We start from the raw sequence: 22624 nt of genomic DNA on the forward strand, positions 1-22624 counted from the left end.
GGGGTTAAGGAAAAAGGTGTACGAGCAGAACGGAAGAAAGGGGGTTCCTGGCGGCGGCTGCGGCTGTGCAAAGCCACCCGGGTGTGAAGAGCTCAGTTCATTAACCGGAAATTGGTAGCCTGGATGCAGGTGGGGCAGACAAGCGGAGATGGCGATGGAGTGGGAACATCGCGTCCTTTTTCCGGTGGCCCAATCTCTCTCTTTCGTGCCTCATCCCCTCAGCACACTATCTTCTTCGTGGAAAAAGCCCCCAACACACCCAGAATCTCCCCCTCCTCTTGTCTTTTGTTTTTTCGAGACAGGGTATTTCTGTGTAGTTTTGGTGCCTGTCCTGGATCTCACTCTGTAGACCAGACTGGCCTCGAACTCACAGAGATCCGCCTGGCTCTGCCTCCCCAGTGCTGGGATTAAAGGCGTGCGCCACCACCGCCCTGCTTCCCCCTACTTCTTTTAATCTCTGATCAGATTGTTTTCTAAAACCAGCATCCTCTTCCCAACCACTCAGACTGCGTCTAGAACTTTCAGAACCGGGTATTGCAAACTTAAGTAACCTTAGGCGGAGCTGGGGAGACGGCATATTAAGTGCTTGCCAGGCAAGCATGAGGACCTGAGTTCCGTCTTCGCACCCACTTAAAAAGCCAGGGTCATGACGCCTGTAATTCCAGCACTAGGGAGGCGAATGCCTGGAGCCTGCCCAGTCTCAACAGTGAGCTCCAGATTCAGCGAAAGGCCCTGTCAAGGGAAAAAAAAAGGGGGGGGGGGGGCTGGGAAAATGAGTGAAATAAATTGTTTTCCTCGAGTCTAAAGACCAGGATTCAGATCCTCAGGACTTGCATCGCTGCTGGGCAAGTGTAGTAATTCCAGCATTTGGGAAGCAGACAGGATCTCCAGAGCAAGCTGACTAACAAGACTAGCCCAATACGTGAGCTCTGGGTTCAAGCACGAGACCAAGCATCAATATATAAAGTAGAGAACAACTAAGAGACATAAATGCTGCCGTCAGTCAACCTGTCTCACGCATGTGCACACACATACATGCAAACACACATATGCATGCACACCACACATGCACACCCACAAAAAAGAAATAAGCTGGGGAATGATTGAAGAATACACCTAGTAATGTCAACTTCCAGCCTCTACACACACACACACACACACACACATACACACACACCTAAGTTGCATAAATTGTTTACAGGAACTGGAGATGTGGCTCAGGAGCAGAGTGTTTGCCTGGCATATGGAAGGCCCTGACTGGATCCCCAGAACTGGAACAAAAATAAAGCTGATACACAGACTTTTACTTGATACTACTACATTTAATTCCTAGCCCACCTTCCTCCAAACTTTACCTAAATTCAGTTTTCTGGAACACAAGTCCTTTGTAGCCACCAGCTACAAAATTGAATGAAGTTTTGATTGGGTTGCATCCTTAATGAACTTGCCAGGCATTTCCTGTGCCCTCCAGGGTTCCTTACCCCATGAGGTAGTTTGAATGAAAATGGCCTCTCTAGGCTCATATCTAGTGGCACTATTTGGAGTAGGTGTGGCCTTGTAGGAGGAAGTGTGTCACTGGGGGAGGCTTTGAGGTTTCAAACACCCAAGCCAGGCCCAATGTCATTCTCTCTTCCTGCTGCCTGCAGATCCAGATGTAGAACTCTGAGCTACCTCTCCAGCACCTGTCTGTCTGCATGCCACCACACTTTCCACCATGATGACAAGGGACTAAGCCTCTGAACTATAAGCCAGCCACAATTAAATGTTTTTCTTTATAAGAGTTGCTGTGTTCATGGTGTTTTTTCACAGCAATAGAAATGTAAACTAAGACACCCCATGTTCAAGGCTTCCAGCATCTGGTGCCTGCTTGCCACATCACTCCTGGGAACCTCTCTTTTCCACTCAGCCTTGGCCTCAGCAAGGTTTTCTGGAACATCTATCTGCTTTCTTACTTTTCCACATCTTTGTACATTTGGTTCCTGCTTTCTACAACATCATTCCCCTTGTCTTCTGTTTTCCACACAAGTTATCCTCTAAAACAAGCCTGTGGCTGCCTGTTCTCTTCCACTTCATCCTAACAATGTCAGCACTTTCAAGTCAGCCCTGTCCTTGTCCTAATACTCACCAAATGTAGTATTAGTGCTCTAAACAAGCAAGTTGGGCGATCTGTGTGAGTGATTGGGTGTAAGAGCAGGCAGAAGAAAAGGTGTCCTGTAACTGAGTCCCCAGACACTAGGACTTAGAGAGCACTTCCTCATCCAAGGAAACAGGCCTTGGCATGGTCTTGGCCATGGTTATTGCTATAGCTTGGTTCTTAAAAGTCCCCCAAAGGCTTATTTGAAAAGCTTGTCCCTTGGGCTGGAGGAACAGCTCAATACTTAAAGAGCATTGGCTGCTTTTCCAGAGGACACCGGTTCCATTCCCAGTACCAGATGGTAGTTCACAACCATCTGTAACCAGTTCCAGGGGATTTCATGCCTTCTTCTGGCCCTCTCAAGCACTGGACGTGCACATAGTACACAGACACACATGCAGGCCACACACTCATAAAGTAAAATAAAACAATTAAAAATACCTTTTAAAACAGGAAGAGAAGCCAGGCGGTGGTAGCACAGGCCTTTAACCCTAGCACTCAGGAGACAGAGGCAGATAGATCTCTGAGTTTGAAGCCAGCCTAGTTTACAAAGTGAGTTCCAGGACAGCCAGGGCTACACAGAGAAACCCTGACTCAAAAAAACCCAAAACAACAACAGAAAGAGAAGTGTGGTCCTAAAGCTTAGTGCTATTGAATAGTGACGGGGACCTTTAAAAGGTGGAGCCTGGTGGGAGGTTTCAGGTAATTTGAGGACATGCTCTCAAAAGAATTGTGGAACATTCTTCTCTTTTTGTTCCTGGTCATGCTGTAGTCAGGCTTTCCTCTGTTTCACAGGTCTCACCATGGTACACTATCTTGCCACGGGCCCCAAATCAGCAGGGCCAAACAAACAGTTAAAGCCTCCAAAACTTTGGGCCAAAACAAAGCTTCCTTCTTTATCATTCTGTTATCACAGGTGTTTTGTTATAGCAACAGACATCTGACTAACTGTTGGCAAGAGTTACCCAGACCAAAGCTTCTTCCTGCAAAAACTTCCTTGATTCCTCAACTGGGGCCTTGATTGCCCGCAATGCAATTAGTAAAGGTTTGCCAAGATGCATTGTGGGCAATCCCTTCCCAGCTGCTCTCTCAGCAATGCAGGATGGGAAGTCCTTATTCCCACCGGCAAAGCGCTCTTGCGGGAAACACATACGGCCCTTAAATATAAACTAGGAAACTGTAGACTCCCCATGCTTGAGGGCTAGCAAAGAAGACGAGTTACAGCCTGGTAGAAGGGGGCAGGGTGGCTTTCACGAAGCGGGAACAAGAAAAAAAACCCTGCAGCATCTGGGTATCGGTGGATTATGAAAGCCAAGCATTTGGACCGGTTCGGACTGTGGGTTGAGTCACGCCACTGGGTAACCCAGTCACAACCAGCCAAAGCCTTAGTGAGGGCTGTGGTTAATTTAGGACGTGCTTGGGGAGAGGAGGAAGGGGAGCCTGCTCTGGCCCCCAGCTGCCTGCAGCAAGGTGGAGGGAGAACGGTTTGTCTCTTTCACCTTCCTCTTCAAAGTTTTCGAATAGGAGGAGGCTCACGGGATCCGAGGAACTGTTGTTCGGCGAAGGTGGTGGGATATGCTGGCCTGAACTTCTGCCGACGAGACTATGCCCTTTGGGACTGGGATCAGCCACCAGCAGCAGCAGCAGCAGCTGTGAAACTGACCTATGGTTCACAAAGGAGTCTCCCCTTTGCTTCCTGTGGCTGACCCTCCAGCCAGGGAACTAGGATCCAGCCATTCCTTGAGTGGACACAAGACTCCTTTAGTGGCAGCTTTGGGTCCAGGGCTTCCCATTGCTTTATGGAAGCATCCTAGGCTCTTGCTACCCAACGCGGCCCTCCCCGCTCCCCTCCTTCACTGGCTAGGTCTCTTGCATTCCGACACATTGCCCAAGCCTCCGCTAGTTCCCTCCCAAGCGTTTGCTGCTGTAAATTGCCTGTATGTCTGACCCCACTGTGGCCTGTGTCTCAGAGGATGGAACCAGCTCAGTCAATCTGACCGGAGGAACAAGGCAGCTAACTACAATGCTACATACAGTCCTTTGTCCCTGATGCTTAGAAATGCACCAATCAAAGCTGTCCCCACAACACTGCTGCCCTTCTACAGGGCCCTCATGAACAGTAGAACGTGAAGATAGAACATGGCCATGATTTCCACAGCCACACAGAATACCGGAAAACAGATCTCCATGCAGATTCCCTATATCCAAACACACAGCTCTCTTCAGTAAAGAAGTCAGTTTTTGTTGTGTTTTGTTGTGTTGTGTTTTATGTTTTGTTTTGTTTGAAGTTCTGCCTTGCGGTGTAGCTCAGGCTGGCCTTAAACCCAAGGTCTTCCTGTTTCCGCTTCCCAAGTGCTGGGATTATAGGGGTATAGCACCCCACTGGCAAGGAGGGCATGCTCCTGAGCACCTAGGGACTGCTTCCTGCACAGGAAAACACGGGAAGCCCAGAACCTCAGAACTCCAGGGTCTTCTGATTACTGAGCACACTCCCTGTGGCTTAGTCAAGTTTCTAGTTCTTGGTGGGTGGGTGAGGGGAGATTCAGGGAGGAGTCACACGAGCCTGTGCTCTAGAACCTGTACAACACAACGTGCAACTAGAGTCTGGAGAACGTTACTAGCTGAAGAGAGTGACCTGGGAAGCACTTGTATTTGGTATGTCAGTCATCTCCATGCTGAGGGGGGAGGTGGATATCGGGGCATCTCTGGCTCCTTCTTTTGCTCTTGTCCCAGTCATTACACAGTCCTGAGTTGCTGATCCACGTGACTATGGCATTGTCGTGCAGGAAGAACCCCCTCCCCTGAACCCCCACCCTAGGCTTAGAACACTGCTCCCAGGACCAGCTTATATAGCTTAATGGATCAAGGACTCTAGAGATACTGGCGACTGGGTAGTTCAAGGAACAGATTAGGTTTAAGATAACAGATATGACGTCATTTGGGTGCATAGATATGGAAAGCACAGGCAACTGGAGCAGAACCGTCCAGGGCCCCTGAGGACAGAGGCCATAAGCTGAGCTGGGGTTCCATCAGAACTCACGAGGGTTCGGAAAGAGAGGGGCAGCCCCAGTGGCTGGGAGGCAGTGGGTCTCCGAAACCTGTTTGAAATGCATCCCACGGGAGCAGCAGAGTGTTCCAGCAGTGTTCCTGTGCTCTCTGCCCCACGTGGAAATACAACTGTGACCGTGGGTGGCCAGCAGGAAGCCACTGATGCTGACAAGAGCCTTGTGATGGCAGGCGGAGCAAAGACCTGCTTCTCTGTGGCTCCGCAGGCCTGCTGCGCTCTGAGGCAAGAACTCTGCTCCTGGCTGCTGAGCCTGCCAGAGGCAGAAGAAGAGTGTCTGTAATGTCAGGGGAGTGGTCGCTTGTGGAATACGGTCAAGATCTGGGGTGGGGTGGGGTGGGGGGAGGTCTGATGGGATTCGTGTTGGTTGTGGTTCATTTCTTAGTAAAAAATATGAGGTGCGGAGATGTTAAACTGTTAGCATTGGCTTCTGCGGTAGTTTCCACTCACCACCACAATTGAAAATTACTCTGTGAAAGTGTTGACAAATGTGATTTTCCCCCTTAATAGAGAGTCTCTCTCTATATATATAGACCAGAACTCACTGTCCATCCTCTTACCTCAGCCTCCTCACAGGTCCGTCTGTCTCCTTCCCTCCCTTCTTTCTCTCTCCTTCCTTTCTCCTTTCCTCCCTCCCTCCCTCCCTCCCTTCCTTCCTTTCTTCCATTCGAGGCAGAGTCTCCCACAGCCCACACTGGTCTTGAACTTGCTGTCTAACTGAGCACGGCCTTGAGCCTCTCCTGATCCCCCGCCTCCACTTCTCAAGTGCTAGGACTGCAGGTGTGGATCACCAGGCACAGCTTTGAATTTTTCCACTCTGTGAGTATGTTTCCTAAAGCCAGGTCCTAGAACTATCCAGAATAAACCCCAATGGGGAAGCTTACACCTATAACCTTAGTGTTTCAGAGGCTGAGGCAGGAGGATGTCGCTAATTCAAAGCCAGCCTTGACTATGGAGTGAGACCCTGCCTCAAATAAAATAAAATAAAATGCAAAAGAAACACATAAAGAAAAACACTTACTCTGGATGACCTCATCAGTCATGCTTTGAAAAGACCTTGGCACTGCTGGCCCCTCCCACACCCTGCTGTCTTGTCACCATAGTGATAGATGCTGTGCCCTTAGGGCTGGGATGCTGTTGCATTTGGAAGTGGAGGAACGAGGGCCTGACTCCAGCCATGCCTACTGTATCTCTGTAATCCTCCAACTGAGGCCTGGACTCTCGGGGGCTCACCCAGTCCCTGCTCCTTGCAAAATGACCCCCGGGAATACAGACATTAGTAAGGGATCAAGTGTGTCTAGTGCACGTCCCTGGAGGCTGGGGAGAGGGGGCTGGCTTCAATGGTGTCCTAGTTTGAGCTCTCTGAAACAGACCCTGAGACTAAGAGTTGAGTAAGTCCTTTATCTGGTGGGTGACCTCGGGCAGGGGCGTGGAAAGAGAGCCGGGAACATGGGCAAGCCGTGGGTCATGGAGCCAGCCACACCAGCGAGGAACTCTGAGACAGTGTAGGACATGCTGGCCACATCCTGGAGGCAGGGATGGAGACGAGCTGCTGGGGTGGGAGTAGGGATGGGGGTGGAACCAGAAAGCCCTCAGGAAAAGAGATGAAGATGCAGGAAAAGCTGGGAAAGAGGCCAAGGACATCTGGGTGGGGCCTGGCAGGGACCGCTGCACATGCCTGCATTTGGAACTTTCCTAGGCTTGGCATGATGCCCGCACAGTCCAAGCAGCACAGACTCCGTTACCTAGCATCTGTCCACACGTTCTGCTCCCAGACCCCCGGTTTCCCTTCGGGAACCTACATTCCCGGCCATACCCTTCCTTACTCCTTAGGGGATCTGAGGAGGAGGGTATCCGTAAGAGGAGCACCTGCTCCACTCCTGGGCTGGTCTTGGGACCCAGCTCCACCAGTCAGTGTCTAACACATTCCAGGCTACAGGAGTCCTTTCGGATGTGTACCTGCCCCAGCCAGGCCTCAATAAAAGACAGAGTGTGAGCCTGGAGTCGCCCCACCGGGGAGAGGATGACACCAGCAGAGCAGATAGAAAACCAAGAGGTGGGTTCAAGCTTTATCGTTATCTGAACCCCTTGACATCCCTGCGCTTGAAGACTTGGACCTTTTAGTTCTGTGACCCAGTAAAGTCTCCTTTGAGTTTAAATCAGAGTGACTTGGGTCTTTGCTACCTTCAAACCCAAGCTTTCTGCACTGTGGGTGAACGTGGATTTCTACAACGGTTAAAATCTAGGCATGAATTATACACCTGCTCATCTGACCCAGGTGAGCGACCTCCCCCGACACCACATTCTCTAGCTTTTCTTTGCTTTTGAGGCACAGCCTCACAACATAGTACAGGCTACCCTCAAACTTGATCTCCCTGCCTCAGCCTCCTTAGTGTTGGGAATCACAGCTAGGTGCTGCCATGCCCAGATCTGCATACCCTTTCCTCTGTCCCAGGCCCAGCATATTTCTGGCATACTCCAGACCATAGACCCAGACATGGTACTCCACCTGGCTCTCCCCACCCTTCTCCCAGCTCCTCACATCCCAACCCCTAGCCTCTTCTCAAGGCCATCTACTTATTTAATAAACACAGATTTATGCCAGGCCATACTCTATACATACTAGCACCTTTATACCTGGCTGGGTCCCTTCTGCGCTTTCCCTCTGCATCAGGGGCATAGAGACAGGGCAGGCTGGATAGAGCTTTCATACAGCCTGGGATTCAAATCCACATTGCCTTCAGGGTCCAGGCCCTAGCATCCCCTCATGCCCCCCAGCCCAGCTGCTCCTAGCCCTCCTCACCACCATATCCAGGCTCCTCTCATCCCGTTTCCCCTCTCTCCATCCACTGCCCTGACCTGTTTTCCTCTCTGCCTCGTGCTGCTGCTACAGAAGGCAGAGTCCTGGTGCCCCGTGATGGGGAGCAGGACATGAAGTGAAGGCCGGGGTGCTGAAGACATTCAGGCACCACCTACCCCAATCCCAGCCTGTGGGGGGCTTGGCTGAGCCAGGGCCAGGAAGAGACAGGCAGGGGTGGGAGCCAGAGGGGGCTGGGTGGAGCTGGGCCTGCAAGCCCTAATTAAGTGAGTTAATTAGGAGGGGAGGAGAAGCCTTGTGGGAGTTAATAAGCTTGGCTAATTAAGTGGATCCTAGAGAATGGCTTGAATTCTGGTGGCTCGGGAGATATGAGGGCTTAGCCAGAATGGAGGGCAGGGAACGAGGCACAGGCACCTCCCAGGTGTCACCAGGACTAGTCGGAGGCTGTGCTCAAGGTCTGCAGCTACCACCAGGATCTAAGGACATGACTGAGTCCTGCCGCTTCCCCCAAGGATGGTCTGAAGTCACCAGCAGTGTCTGCAGCCCTCACTGCAGCCATTACTATTTTGGTATATGGGCCCGAGGTCACTACTGACCTCTATCTTGTCCCTTGTCACCCATCCTTCCGGAGTAAAAGCTAAGACCCCCTTTGAACATTTCAAAGAATATAGATAGAAGGAGAGTCTTGACATCTGGACTGTTCAGAATAACCATAAACAAGATCCATAATGGGTCAGGGCCACACTCACTCCCTGTGACTGTCAAGACCCGCGGCTGCCAATCACTGAATGCCCCACCCACCCTGTGGTTCAGTGTGCAAAAGGTTCTTGCCTAGTTCATAGATGGGACAACAGAGACCCAGAGAGGAATCCAGTGGCCTGCTCCAGCCAATTCGGAGCCTGCTGCTTAAGCTACCAGGGGCAATGCCAGATGCCAGCCATCTCAAAGGTCAAGTGTCCCAGGAACCCAAGGGCTCTCTCTCTTGCTTAGCCTTATTCTCTCTAATGTGGAGTTCAAAATTACCCCAGTTCTGACAGCTCCAGTGGACAAACGTCCAACCTCCAGAACGTGCATGCCAGGTACACACCCTAGGTCCAGGAACTGACCTGTGTCACTCTGTGCTCAGAATGCGGGACAGAAGAGTCTCCTAGGATCTTCTCCCTGGGTTTCACCTCTATTGAATACCATACTCCCTTGGGCATGGGGACATTTGTAAGACGGTGCAAACTCTTACAGGTACCTAGGGCGACCCTGACAATGATCCATCCCAATCCAGCCCCCAGTGAAAGGGTCCCATGAACCTTCAGTCATAGAGTTAAAGACAGATAGAAAACTTCAAGACACCAACCACAGGGTGTTCAGCCTGAAGGCAGGCTCTGTGCTTCTATGTGGACAGGTCCAGCAGCACCCCACAGCATCCGACAGCATCCCACTCAGGCCCAGCTGGATCACTTAGTACAATCATTGCCTCCGATGCACTTATACATCCCCACTCAACAGGCAAATAGTTCCTTTGTTTGTTTGTTTGGTTGGTTGGTTATGTTGACACAGAATCTCACTGACCTGGAACTCACTATGGAGACCAGGCTAGCCCCAAACTCATAGAGATCTGTCTGCCTCTGCCTCCTGAGTGCTGAGTTTAAGGCCTGTGCCACCATGCGCAGCCAGGCAAATACTTTTTTATCTTTTTGTTTCCTCTTGCAGTTCTGGGAATCAATTCAGGACCTCTGACATGCCAGACAAGTACTCTGCCACCAAGCTACAGCCTGATCCCAAATATCAAGCCCTTCCACTGTGCTAAGCACTGTGTGCAAGTCAAAACACAGAAAAGGCCCGACCTTTGCAGAGCCTCTGCTCTAGCAAAGAGAGACAAGGACAAATAGGACACAGGAGTAAACAATACAGGTCAAGGCATTAGTGTGAACAGAGACAAGGCAGGGAAAAAAAGGAACGGCATGCTGGGAAGTCCTCACAGAGATGGTGGTCTCTGAGCAGAGACTTGAATGAGGTGAGGGGGTGTCACGCCGTGCTGACAGGGGAGCCAGGCCAAGGAAACAGTTCCTGCAAACAAAGCCCTTTCAGTCAGAGTGCACTTGGGATGTTCAGCAGCCCTGAGAAGAGCTGGGGCTGGGGCAGCAGGGGCGCCAGGAGGTGACTTCGGCTTTCACTCTGAAGGGAATGAGCAGAGAAGGTTGGGTGTGTAAGGAGGACAGACTGTGGGGAAGGGGACTCAGAAGGAGTCTGTCTGATTCAGATGGGAGGCGTGGCTTTGACCGGAGCCAGAGCCCTGGGAGTGGAGTGGCCAGAAGTGATTCACCCTCCATCTGTGTGAACGCACAGCCGGTGGGTGTGGGAAGTACGGAGGTCCTCGGTTGTGCTCACAGGTAAGCACTAGGGAAGCTAGGAATGTTCAGCACGTAGGGTTGTCTCTTCAAATGGAGGGGTGCATAACCTGTTTTCTGCCCAGAAGGCTGGGAGCGGACATGATTAATAGCCTGGTGACTTTCGTGCTATCTGTGTGGCTGAGGCCACACTCGATCCTTCCCTAGACCCTTATTGTGAGTCTGTCAATCTGTAGAAGCCATCTTTATGACAGATGCCACATGTACTTTACAAAGAGTTTCTGTGTAGTCATGTCTTAAGCCTTACTGTACACAGAGGATTGAGTTATCACCAGGAAATTTCTTTTATTTTTTTTAAAGATTTATTTATTTATTATGTATACAGAAGAGGGTGCCAGATCTCATTACAGATGGTTGTGAGCCACCATGTGGTTGCTGGGAATTGAACTCAGGACCTCTGGAAGAGCAGTCGGTGCTCTTAACCTCTGAGCCATCTCTCCAGCCCCTTATTTTGCTTTTTGAGACAAGGTTTCTCTCTATAGCCCTAGCTGTCTCAGAATTCTCTCTATAGACCAGGCTGGCCTCAAACACAGAGCTTTGCCTGCCTCTGCCTCCCTCCCAAGTGTTGGGATCACCAGGCACTTTTTACTAAATTGTGCTATGTATAAACATGCCTAAAATAAACTGCTGAGGGTCAGACTCCCAAAGCTTGAATCAACACTGGTTACTTAGTTAAGAAGTTGTTACTTCTTGTCGCCTACGGATCATCTCCATATGGCCATGCCCAGGGTGCCCGTGTGGGAATGTGGACTCAGGTTCTCAGGGCTTCCAGCTTTCCAAAGATGTTGAATATTTTGATATAAGGACAGAATGTCCTGGGTTTTAAGTGTTGGCTCATTTATTTATTTATCAATCTACTTCTTTTTATATTTTTCTCCTTTGAGCCAGGGTCTGGATATATAGACCAGGCTGCCCCTGAACTCAGTGTGTAGCCCTGTAGTAACTTAGGCTGGCCTCAAACTCACCATTCTGACACAGCCTCCTAAGAGCTGGGATTATAGGCATGCATCACTACACACATTTCTGTGTCCATTTTATAGCTGATGAAACCACATAACAGAACCTTTGGGTTACTCTGCAAGGCCACATAGCCCAGAAGTAGTGGACCTGTAGTATATGGTTTCAAAATCTGAATCTGTCCAGAAAGTCATTAGAAAAAGAAGCCAAGGTTGAGCAAACAGCGCCTTGCTGGGCCAGTCTCTGCAAATATGAATCCAGCACTCCCTCTAGTGGCCAGTATTTTACATTGCAGGACGGGCCAAAGGACTGTGAGAGCAGCAATCCGCACCTCAAACCCCAACTCACTGTCCTGTATTGGGAGAAAAGAGCATCCTCTGCTCCCCATCACCCAGGACATTCAAGCCCAGGCCCTCTGGTCCACTCAAAGCCCCTCCCCTGGCTGTGACTCAGCAGGGCCAACCCCAGGGCACCATACCATTCCCTCGTGTATCTTATTCCTCTGTGAGGAACTTGGTCTCTGTCCACACTGTGGTCCAGAAGCCCTGCTGCTCAATGTGACATATTAGAAGCCTTTAGACGTCCCATGCCAGGCCATGCCGCAGAGCAAATGACTGTGTTTAGACTTGTGAGGGATAGAGCTTAGAGAACAGAGTCATATCAGAGTGCTGTCCCCTCAGTGCTCAGATGTCCTGATGTCACCTCCAACCCACTCTGCCCCTCTGGTGTCCCCAGGTGCAAACCCCAGACCTTACCCTTTCACAATCTCTGACTTGCTCCCTCACCATCCCTGCCCACTGTCTGCCCCACTGTTTGTCTAGTTCTTGCATGTGACAGCCCTTTGATCCCACAGAGACAGCTACCCAGTGCCATTTCACCTTCCCACTGCCTGGAAGCCTGGCAGCCACCACTCCCCACCTCATCCTGTGTGGACTCCACTCTCCATCACAGGACTGATACCTGGAAAGTGCCCCACTTGCTCGCCCACCTCTCCCATTGGGCATCTACTTGGAATGACACCAACCACCCATCCTGTCCCTGCCTGCACCAAGCAAGTGGTCCCACCAGGGAGAGTCCTGTCCCAAGCAGCCATGTCCCTTAACCCCCAGCAGCGTGTCTAGAAGGGGAAACTCATTGTTACCTCACAGGCCCCTCTCTTTCCTGTCTGCTCTGCGCATTGCTACCCAAGCTCCCCTAAACGCCCCACACTTCACACCAGCTCCAGGTGATGCCCACGTGCTGTCCATGGCGTGGCAAGGCACGGCTGACTCTTGCCAACTTCTCTTCTCTCCCCAAGGCATGGCTCTTGCCTCACCAGGAGAACACAGGGATCTAAGTCACTACACTGACTCCTGCTACCAAGTCACAAACCCAGCAGCCATGCTGTAGATCAGTGTGGAGGACCCTCAAAAACGTAAATAGAACTGTGTGACAAGGGACCTGAGTCAGCACAACACAGAGACACCTGGACAGTGTGTCACTGCACTGCACATGACAGCCAAGTGTAGCTTTAGTTTTCCTGCCTTGCCCACAGTCAGGACAAATCTCTGTCACCCGCCAGTCCCATAGCCACTCAGACCCAACCAAGTAAACACAGAGACTTATATTGCTTACAAACTGTATGGCCATGGCAGGCTTCTTGCTAACTGTTCTTATAGCTTAAATTAATCCATTTCTATAAATCTATACCTTGCCACGTGGCTGGTGGCTTACCGGCGTCTTCACATGCTGCTGGTCATGGCAGCAGCTGGCAGTGTCTCTCTGCCTCATTTTTTTTAAAATTTATTTATTTTTATTTCATGTGAGCTCATGTTTTGCTTGCATGTATATCTGTGTGAAGGTGTCAGACCATCTGAGACTGGAGCTACAGACAGTTGTGAGCTGCCATGTGGGTGCTGGGAATTGAACTCAGCTCCTCTGGAAGAACAGCCAGTGCCTTTAACCTCTGAGCCACCTCTCCAGCCAGCTCTGCTTTTGTTTCTACAGAAAGCCAGAGGCTATGGATTTGTTCCAGATTAAGATACATCAGGTTTGACCAGCCAAGACCACCTGAAAGGTCTCTGACACCCTGGCCCAGATGATCCAACATCCAGAATCGTTTCAAGGCAACTGGCTCAGACGATACAGTCTCACGGACTACTCCGTGATCCTAAAATTTTCTTTGTGTCCCCACAAGATACAGCGCCCCCCTCCAGCAGGAAGTAGTAAGAGAAGCTACGCCCAAATTCCCAAATATACCAAGCTGGCTTTGGAGATGTGTAAAAGTTAAAACCTTCCTTTAAAAAAAAAAGGGGGGGGGAAGTGCTGTGGATATTGCTCTATATAAATAAAACACTGATGGCCAGTGACCAGGCAGGAAGTAGGTTGCCAGGCAGGAAATAGGTGGGACAAGGAGAGAGGAGAATTCTGGGAAGCGGAAGGCTGAGGGGAGAGACACTGTAGCCACTGCCAGGAGAAGCAGCATGTAAAGACGCCGGTAAGCCACCAGCCACGTGGCAAGGTATAGATTTATAGAAATGGGTTAATTTAAGATATAAGAACAGTTAGCAAGAAGCCTACCACGGCCATACAGTTTGTAAGTAATATAAGCGTCTGAGTGATTATTTTATACGTGGATTGTGGGACTGCGGGGCTTACGTGGATTGTGGGACTGCGGGGCTTGGTGGAACCTGGAGAGAAGCCCTCCAGCAACAGCCAAGGCAGGGTACCAGTCGCTTGTCTACAGAGTAACCGACAAAACGGTAAGTATGTATATGTATGTGTGTATGTATGTGTGTATGTATGTACATAGGGAAAATTTGTATATTTGAAGATGTCACAATGAAATCCATTACTTCGTATACTAACTAAGCAACAATAATAATGAATTAGAAAAAAGAAAACACAGAGGGCTAGGGAAACAGTGGGTAGGTAAAGTGCTTCCTGCAAAAACACAAGGACCTGAGTTCGGATCCCCAGCAGCCCATGTAAAAGCCAAATGTGGCAGCCCATGCCTAAGCCTGCAACTCCAGCACGTGAGACAGAAAAAAGACAGGCAAAGTAGAGTGGAGGGGGTCCTTCCTCATGAGCCAGTCTACCAGAAAGGGCAGCCACAGGGTCAGTGAGAGGCCCTGTCTCAAAAAATAAATCAAAGACTGATAAGGAAGACACCCAGGGTCAGCCCCCAGCCTCCTCCGTACACACACAGATGAGCACATCTACATGCCCACAAATGCACCAAAGGCATCCAAAGGAAGAAAAGAAAACTGTGGTCTCTATACACAATGGGGTTATTTAGCCATGAAGAATAAAATGATGTCATTTCCCGGAAAATGGATGCAACCGGAGATCATCTGTTGAGAAACTAACCAGACTCAGAAAGGCAAATATCACCTGTTCTCTCTCTTGTATTTGAATCTACATGTTTTAAAAGGTGTGAAAGAAGGGGGCCTATTTAGGAAGAAGGGAACCTGTAGGAGGTGGGACAGGGCTGTGGAGCATGTGGATATAACCAAAGTACATGATATACGTGTATGAAAACATCATAACGGAACCCATTACTTTGTATAAGTAATATATGCAATAACTATATCTTTTTTTTTAAAAAAAAAAGATGAGGCTAAGGAGATGAGTCAGAAGTTAAGAGCATGCACTACTATTGTAGAGGACCTGAGTTTGGTTCCTAGCACCCACATGGAATGGTTCCTGTAACTCCAGTACCAGAGGGATCTGGCATCTCTGGCCTCCTCGAGCACATTCCATATACACAGAAGTATCCAGAATTTGAAATAAGATAATTTTTTAAAAATCCAGGGCTATGCTGGGCAGTGGTGGCGCACGCCTTTAATCCCAGCACTTGGGAGGTAGAGGCAGGTGGATCTCTGTGAATTCGAAGCCAGCCTAGGCTACAGAGTGAGTTCCAGGAAAGGTGCCAAAGCTACACAGAGAAATCCTGTCTTGAAAAACCAAAATAATAATAATAATAATAATAATAATAATAATAATAATAATAATGATAATAATAGAATAATAAAAAAAAAAAACCAGGGCTAGAGAGATGGCTCGGTGGCTAAGAGCACTCAATGTTCTATCAGAGGGCTCGAGTTCAGATCCCAGCACCTACATCAGGCACAAATGCCTGTAACTCATGCTGCCAGGGCTCAAACTCCTTCTTCTGGTCTACACACACACACACACACACACACACACACACACACACAATTGCACACACATGGGTGAACACGCACACACACACATAAATAAAAGTACAATTAAAAGCTAGAAACCCAACTAGCTCTTCTCATGGCTTTAGGGTCTTCTCAGTCATTGTCTACAGAGCTTCTTCTCTGTGCACAGAGCACCCTTTTCATGAGCAAACAAACCCCAGTGAGACCAGAGGGAGCTGGTTTTAACCCCTTAACTCTGCTGAGCCCTCCCCCTCCCCCTTTCCCAGGTCCATCCTCCTATGCTGGGGGTGTGGGGGGGGGCTCTCCCTATTCGTCTCCTAGTCTCTTTTGTCCTCACTGTTACTCTACAGAAATATAGCAGGGCATGGTGGCACCGGCCTGGAAGGCTAGCACTGAGGAGACTGGGACAGGGGGATGGCAGGTTCTGGGACAGCCTGAGCTACATATTGAGATGTATCAGAAGAAATTGAAGTTTTACTTACAAGGTACATTTATACAGTGTTGTTTTAAGACAGATCTTTCTAGACTTCAGCCCAACCTTTTGTTTCCATTATTTCTGGAGACACCCCCAGTTTCTTTCATAGTTACTATGCATTTTTTCTTCTTTTTTCTTTTGTTTTTTTTCCGAGACAGGATTCTCTGTGTAGCTTTGTGCCTTTCCTGGAACTCACTCTGTAGCCCAGACAGGCCTTGAACTCACAGAGATCCACCTATCTCTGCCTCCCAAATGCTGGGATTAAAACCACTGCCTGGCTCTATGTTTTGTTTGTTTGTTTGTTTGTTTTGTTTTGTTTTTAGTGTCTGAACACAGAGCCCATAGCTTGTTTGAAAGTTTTTGTCTTTGAATACCCTGTTTCCACGCTCGCTTTGGTTCTGCTTAGATTCCAGGCTTTCCTCAAAAGTGGGTCCCTGGTTTCCTGCTCATTCTCAAGAATGTCAAAGGCAGATAAAAACCATGGTAGTGGACCCATCATGTGTGTGTGTGTGTGTGTGTGTGTGTGTGTGTGTGTGTGTGCGCGCGCGTGTGTGCATTCGTGCGTGAATGTTGACCCTAGGGCAAGAGAAACTTTCTGAGAAGACCGAATGTTCTATGCCTGGATGGGGGCTTGGATTCCCCGGATGTATAAGTATGTCAGAACTTCTTAAGCTCATTGCTAAAAACTGCATTCACTGTGAGTAAACTATGGGCCCAATTTTAAAAGGTGAAAATTATAAAATTTACAAGCAGTTGAGAAACCCAGTACTTGCAGGGAGGGGATGCTGGGTGACAGAGGTTCAGCATAAAAAGTTTGGGCTGGGCCGCTATATTTAGATGTTCTTTCCTCGACTGACAAGCGTTACTCGGAGGCACAGCACATACTGAACATGCCTGAGGCCCTGGGTTCAACCCCACCACTGAAAAAAAACGATTTGACACAAATAGGGCGGGGCGGCGTACAATTTCAAGGCAATAGCAACTAAGTGGGGAGAAAAAAGCTTGAAAAAACAGAACGGTTGCCAAACACTCATCTCTCACAGAGAGGTGGAGGGGGACCCCGGAAGCTCCTGGAGCTCCTGGAAGGTCAGGCCGGAGCCCTCTGTGCGGCAGCAGCGTGAAGGAAGAAGGCTGGGGTGAACAGGGGAGGGGACAGCGCTTCTTACATTTGCATAATCTCCAGGTGGGTGCGCAACCCCTCATCTGGACCCTGGGGAATAAATGTCCAGTCTTTGTGAACCAGAAGAGTATTTTTAAATTTTATTTATTTAATTTGGGGGGGGTTGTCTGTTTGTATGTCTGTGCACCACTTGCGTGCCTGGTACCCAAGGAGACCAGAAGGGGTGGTCACATACCCTGGAACTGGATGGTTGTAAGCTACCATGTGGCTGCTGGGAATTGAACCCAAGTTCTCTGAAAGAGCAGCCAGGGCTTTTAACTACTGAGCCGCCTCTCCAGGCCCAGGCAGAAGATTTTTGGTGTTTTGTTTTGTTTTATTTTGAGACAGGGTCTCTCTATGTAGCCCTGGATGATCTGGAACTCTCTATGTAGACCATTCTAGCCTCAAACTCACAGAGATCTGCCGTCCTTTGCCTCCCAAGTGTTGGGAGGCAAAGGCATATACCACACCCAACTAGCCAGGAGATCCTTAAGCGGTCCTGCTGTGGCCGAGCTCCAAGCATTGTCATCCCTTCTAACCAGGCCAGTGCCTTTTGGAGATCTGAAGAGTGAACTGTAGTTCCATGGGCTTGTCCATGCTCAGCTTAGAGGTGATGTAAGGTATAACTTCCTTATCTACTAAATTAGTTCCCACACATACGCCTGCCATCCTGACCCCATACTATGTCTCCTTTCCCAGTGAGTGCTTTTCCACTGATGTGTGCCATGATGGGCAGGACCAACCCGCTCATAACCCCCAAAGTTATGGGGGGTTATGGGAGTCATAACCCCCAAAGCCACAAGCATGCTCCATCACATGGCAGAACTGCTTTGCTCCTGAGGTTAAGGCTGAGGGCCATGAGATGGGATTCCAGCTGCTGTGCTCTGAATTCAGGTGCTGGGATCTCAGGGGCCTGCCTGGTGTGGCCTGGAGGGAAGGGTTTGGATCGTGGTGGCAGAGCCTCACACAGTTGACTGGAGCCAGACGAGTGTTCTCGAGGGAGGAGATGGGGTTGTTAGAAGGTCGGGCTGGTCTTCGTCTCTTCTACACACGCCCACCGCCTTCCGCTTTCTGCAATGACTAAAGCACCACGAAGCCCTCACCAAAGGCCGAGCAGACACCGGCACTGTGCCCTTGGACTTCTCAGCCTCCACACCTGCGAGTTAAACAAGGTGATGTTGTCTGGAAATCACCCAGCCTTGGGTATTTTCTTACAGCAACCACAGAATAGACTAAGGCACCAATCTAATCACGTGACTCACTAAAAGCTTTCCCTGCTACGGACCGGAGAATGGACATGGTGCTGTTTCCTTGCTACTGAAAGGAGAAATGGAGCAAGGGAGGCGGGTACCTTCTGGAAGCTGGAGAAGTGAAGGGGGTGGCCCCCTCCAGTTTGTAAAAAGATCTTCTAGGGCATTCTATCAACAATTTCAGCTCAGTTGTTGAATCTGGTATAATAAAACTGTGAGGCAATAGACTTTGGGTAGCATAGGAAAATAACTTTGTTGCTAAGTTTTGATGGAAGCAAAGACTGCTACAGTTTGGAAATGTTTTAGTGTCTTCCTATACAGCCTGGACTGAGCTTGGACTCATGATCCTCTTGCCTCAGCCTCCTGAGTGCAGATCTATTCTACCAGGCCCCAGACTCTGTATTTTTGGACAAAGCGGACTGCTTGAGTTACTTCATTATGGTAAGGAGATGCTGGGTAATAACATCTTCTAAACGTGTTTAGGAGACAAAAGCCACAGGATCTGCTGATTCTTCCCTTTAGAGGAAGAAGAAAATCAAGAATGAATCAGCTGATTGGGATTGAATCCATACAAAAGAGGGAATGAGAGACTCAAGGATTTTGCCACAAGGGCTGGGGGTGAGTCTCAGTGGCAGAGCCACTTGCCTAGCACGTGGGAGGCCCTGGGTTCCATCCTAAGAGTAAAATAATAATAATAATAATAATAATAATAATAATAATAATAATACCACCACAGACATCTTCCATCTGAGAAGTATGTTAGTCAGCTTTCCCTTGACTTAATGAAATACCTGCGATTAATTGATAAAAGGAAAGGTTTGTTTTAACTGGCAGTTTCACAGGTGTCCCCCATGGATACTCTGTACCATTGCTTTTGGGTCTGTAGAGCATCATGGCAGGAAGTACCATGCCGCAGCCAAGCTGCTGAGGGAGGATCCAGGGAGAGAAAGAAGAGGAGGGAGAGGGAGGGAGACAGAAAGAGGGAGAGAGGAGGAGGAAAAAGAGAGAGAACACTAGTGTCCCGATACCCCTGTAAGAGCATATCCCACAAAGACCTGACTCCTCACACCAGGCCCCGCCTCTTAAAGACTCCACAGCTTCCCAGTAGTGTCACCCTGGGGACCAAGCCTGTAACGAATGGGCCTTTGGGGTACGTGAAAGGTCCACAATTTAAAGAGATTTGCAGGCAAGTCTGTCCTGCACTGCTCACTATTCTCTTTGCAGTGTTCTAAATAAACTTATCCTTAAAGAAGGAAAGAAAGAAAAGAAGACGTTTGCCGGACAGAGGCCAGTGGGATGGCTGTGTGGCTAAAGGAGCTTGCTGCCAAACCGGTGACCTGAGCTTGATCCCCAGAATCCACATGTTGGAAAGAAAGAACTGACATTGACTATAACTCCAGCTGCCCCCCGGGGGCACCCGCACACGCACAGCATACATTTACACAGACACATACATACAAATAAAAATAAAACAAATCTTTAAAAAAGCTTGTGTGTAGGTTTGCAGCCGGGAAGTCCATGCAGCATTCTACAGGCTCTGTTGGGAGCAGGAAGGTGTTGACAGGTGCATTATGTCATGGCTGGAGTACGCAGACCCCTGGACAGGCTCGTGGAGCTTACTCCCTCTCCCAAAGCCACTAGGGTTCGGTCCTGGGAGCTCCCATGCTAATGACCTAATCCATTGCGATCACCACCTCTAACACCACACCTCAATTAGTTTTCTGTCTTTTGATATTATCGACATAAGACTTTGGGGATTGAATTTCTCTGTGAACTCTTGGGACAAACCATATTCAAAAACGTACTCGCAGCCATCTTCTTCCCTTGACCCTGGCCTGCCCACAGGTCACTCACCCTGCACATCCCTCCATGATCTCAGCGCTGGTGTCCTGCATCCATGCTGGCCCAGCAGCCGTTGATTCGCCTAGAGCAGCTCCAGGGATCTTTTAAAATGTCAAGCAGATTTCGTCGTTTTCCTTTAAAAGCTTCCAAAGGATTCCCTATCCCGTTAGCATGAAATCCATTCTCCTCAGCAGGGCAGTCAAGGCAGAGTTGATCTGGTCCATTCCTGTCTCATGTGTGTCTCTGTCTCACCACACTGGTCTATCAGAGTGAGCACTACTGCATGCCGGTGGCCTCTGGCCCTTTGCCTCTCTCTCTCTTCTGTCTGCCTGGATGGCCAGTCCCCTCCCCTTTTCAGGCCTGGGATGCCAGCTTCCCAAGTCTCCTTACACAAAGTGTGTGTTTCCTGTGTGTCCCTGTTCATCACCCCCCTCCCATCCCCGCAAGGGGTTTGAACCTGATGATCACATCATGGGTTTACTTGTGTATCATCTGTCCCGCATTAACTCTGAGCTCCAGGAGTACAGAGCTGGTGTTTCTCATGTGGCTCCTAGCTCTCTCCCATGCAAGATGCCCTCCCACTTGGCTGAGTGAATGAATAAGCATAATTTGCACCGATTAGGAGACAGTTTGTCTTCATGTATCAAACTTTCATAATGCCGCCGTGAGGTGGTTGCACTGGACTGCCTCTCCCCAGCTCCCCTTGCAACTAGCCGTCATAGCCAATGCACATAGACGCAAGGAAAAGAGGCTGTCTCCAGCTGACTCACAAAAACCCTGGGTGATAGTTTAAATGTAATGTATTTTGTTTTGAGATAGAATATAGCCTAGGCTGGCCTAGAACTCACAATCCACCTGCCTCAGCCTCCTGAATGCTGGGCTTGCAGGCATGAGCCACACTTGGGGATTCTGAGGTTCTGAGCTATGCCATCCCGAGATGGGAAAGAGCCGGGGTCAGTGAAAGAATGCTTGGAGCAGAATCCCTCTCTCTAGACTCCATTCCATGGACATCAACTGTAAAGAATGTCGTTGCTGTAAGTTCCAGGCTCATGGGCACAGCAGCTGCCTCACCCTAGTTAACACATTGAACCAGCATGAGCAGGTGGTTGGTAACACTGTCCCTGACAGGTGGCACAGGGTGCATCAACCTACAGCAGAATCTAGTGGCAGGGCGCCCACACTCTCATTATAGCCCACAGAGATTCATGTTCACATGGCCGCCATTTGTGCCTAGAAGTCAGCGAGCCCCACCAGGGAAGTGTCTGTATCCCTCCCATCTCTGCGGCTTCAGTATCCAGTCCCTGGAGGCTTTGGGAAGTTTGTTCAACCTATAAATGAATGAGCAGGTTGCCTATACCCCTTACAGGCTCTCAATTCCTAATTGCCTGAGCAGAGACCCAAAGAGAACTCAGGGTCTACATGAAAGAGGACCGTGGCCGACTCAGACCGGCCCACGGCATTTAAAGATGGCAGCTGGATGTTCTAGAGAAACACCAGAAAAGGCCGAGGAGACGTGGTGAGGGCTTTTGGTGCACCATGCACTCTCTAAATCCAAGGTGACCTCACCCCGTCTTGCTGCCCTCCCAGCCAGCTCTGCCTGGCTCCCGCAGCCTGGCTGTCCACATCACTCAGTATTTTTAGCTTCACCACCTGGCACCTGTGGTCACCATCTCTGCCCAGCCTGGCAGTGTCCCTCCCCTAGGCCTTAAAGAGCCAGAGTGTTAGTTAGAAAGTATATCATATAATCCTAGTATAACCTATCATCCTAGGCCATTATATCCCAGAACAGGAGACGGAGGGACCTCTTCTACACAGGAATCCCCAAAGCTGCAGGTGGGGTGGAGGGAAGAGGAGGGAGAGAGGGGCAGAAGATCCTAACCCTAGCGCTGGAGCCTCATTCTGGGGCTTCCTGAGTCACTCACCAGTCAGGATTGATGAATATTACTCCAGTCAGGATTAATATTAGCATTGCTCCAAGACCTGAAGCTGGGGGACATCAAGGCAGGGCTTGGCGGTGTGTGTTGTTGATAGTCAGCTCAGGGCTGAGAATTAACCTAGCATGTGCAAGGCCCTGGTTCCATCCCCACCAAGAGATAGCGAGAGAGATAGAGACAGAGACACAGGGAGAGAGAGAGAGAGACAGGAAAGAAAGACAGAGGGACTATGATAGCAAAGGATGCCAAGGACCTGTTAGTCTTCACCAAGCACTCCAACCTTCACTATGAAAACGATGTGGCCGCGCTGAGGCTGTGGAGTTAAGTACAGTGTCTCCCGCTTCACTGAGTCTCCTAACCTGCCTGTTTGGCTTCCAGCCCTCCTATGGCTGCTCCGGTGCCCACAGATCAAGTATTCAACTC

At 49.6% G+C, this 22624-nt stretch overlaps 1 protein-coding gene across 1 annotated transcript in view; it reads right to left on the bottom strand.

Moving 5' to 3' along the window:
- Sbk1 (SH3 domain binding kinase 1) overlaps positions 1-22624 on the bottom strand; it is a 48781-nt gene that overhangs the window by 23685 nt on the left and 2472 nt on the right. The window lies entirely within an intron of this gene.

This window comes from Peromyscus leucopus, chromosome 1, assembly GCF_004664715.2.
Source record: "Peromyscus leucopus breed LL Stock chromosome 1, UCI_PerLeu_2.1, whole genome shotgun sequence".
In the NCBI taxonomy this organism is placed as follows: domain Eukaryota; kingdom Metazoa; phylum Chordata; class Mammalia; order Rodentia; family Cricetidae; genus Peromyscus; species Peromyscus leucopus.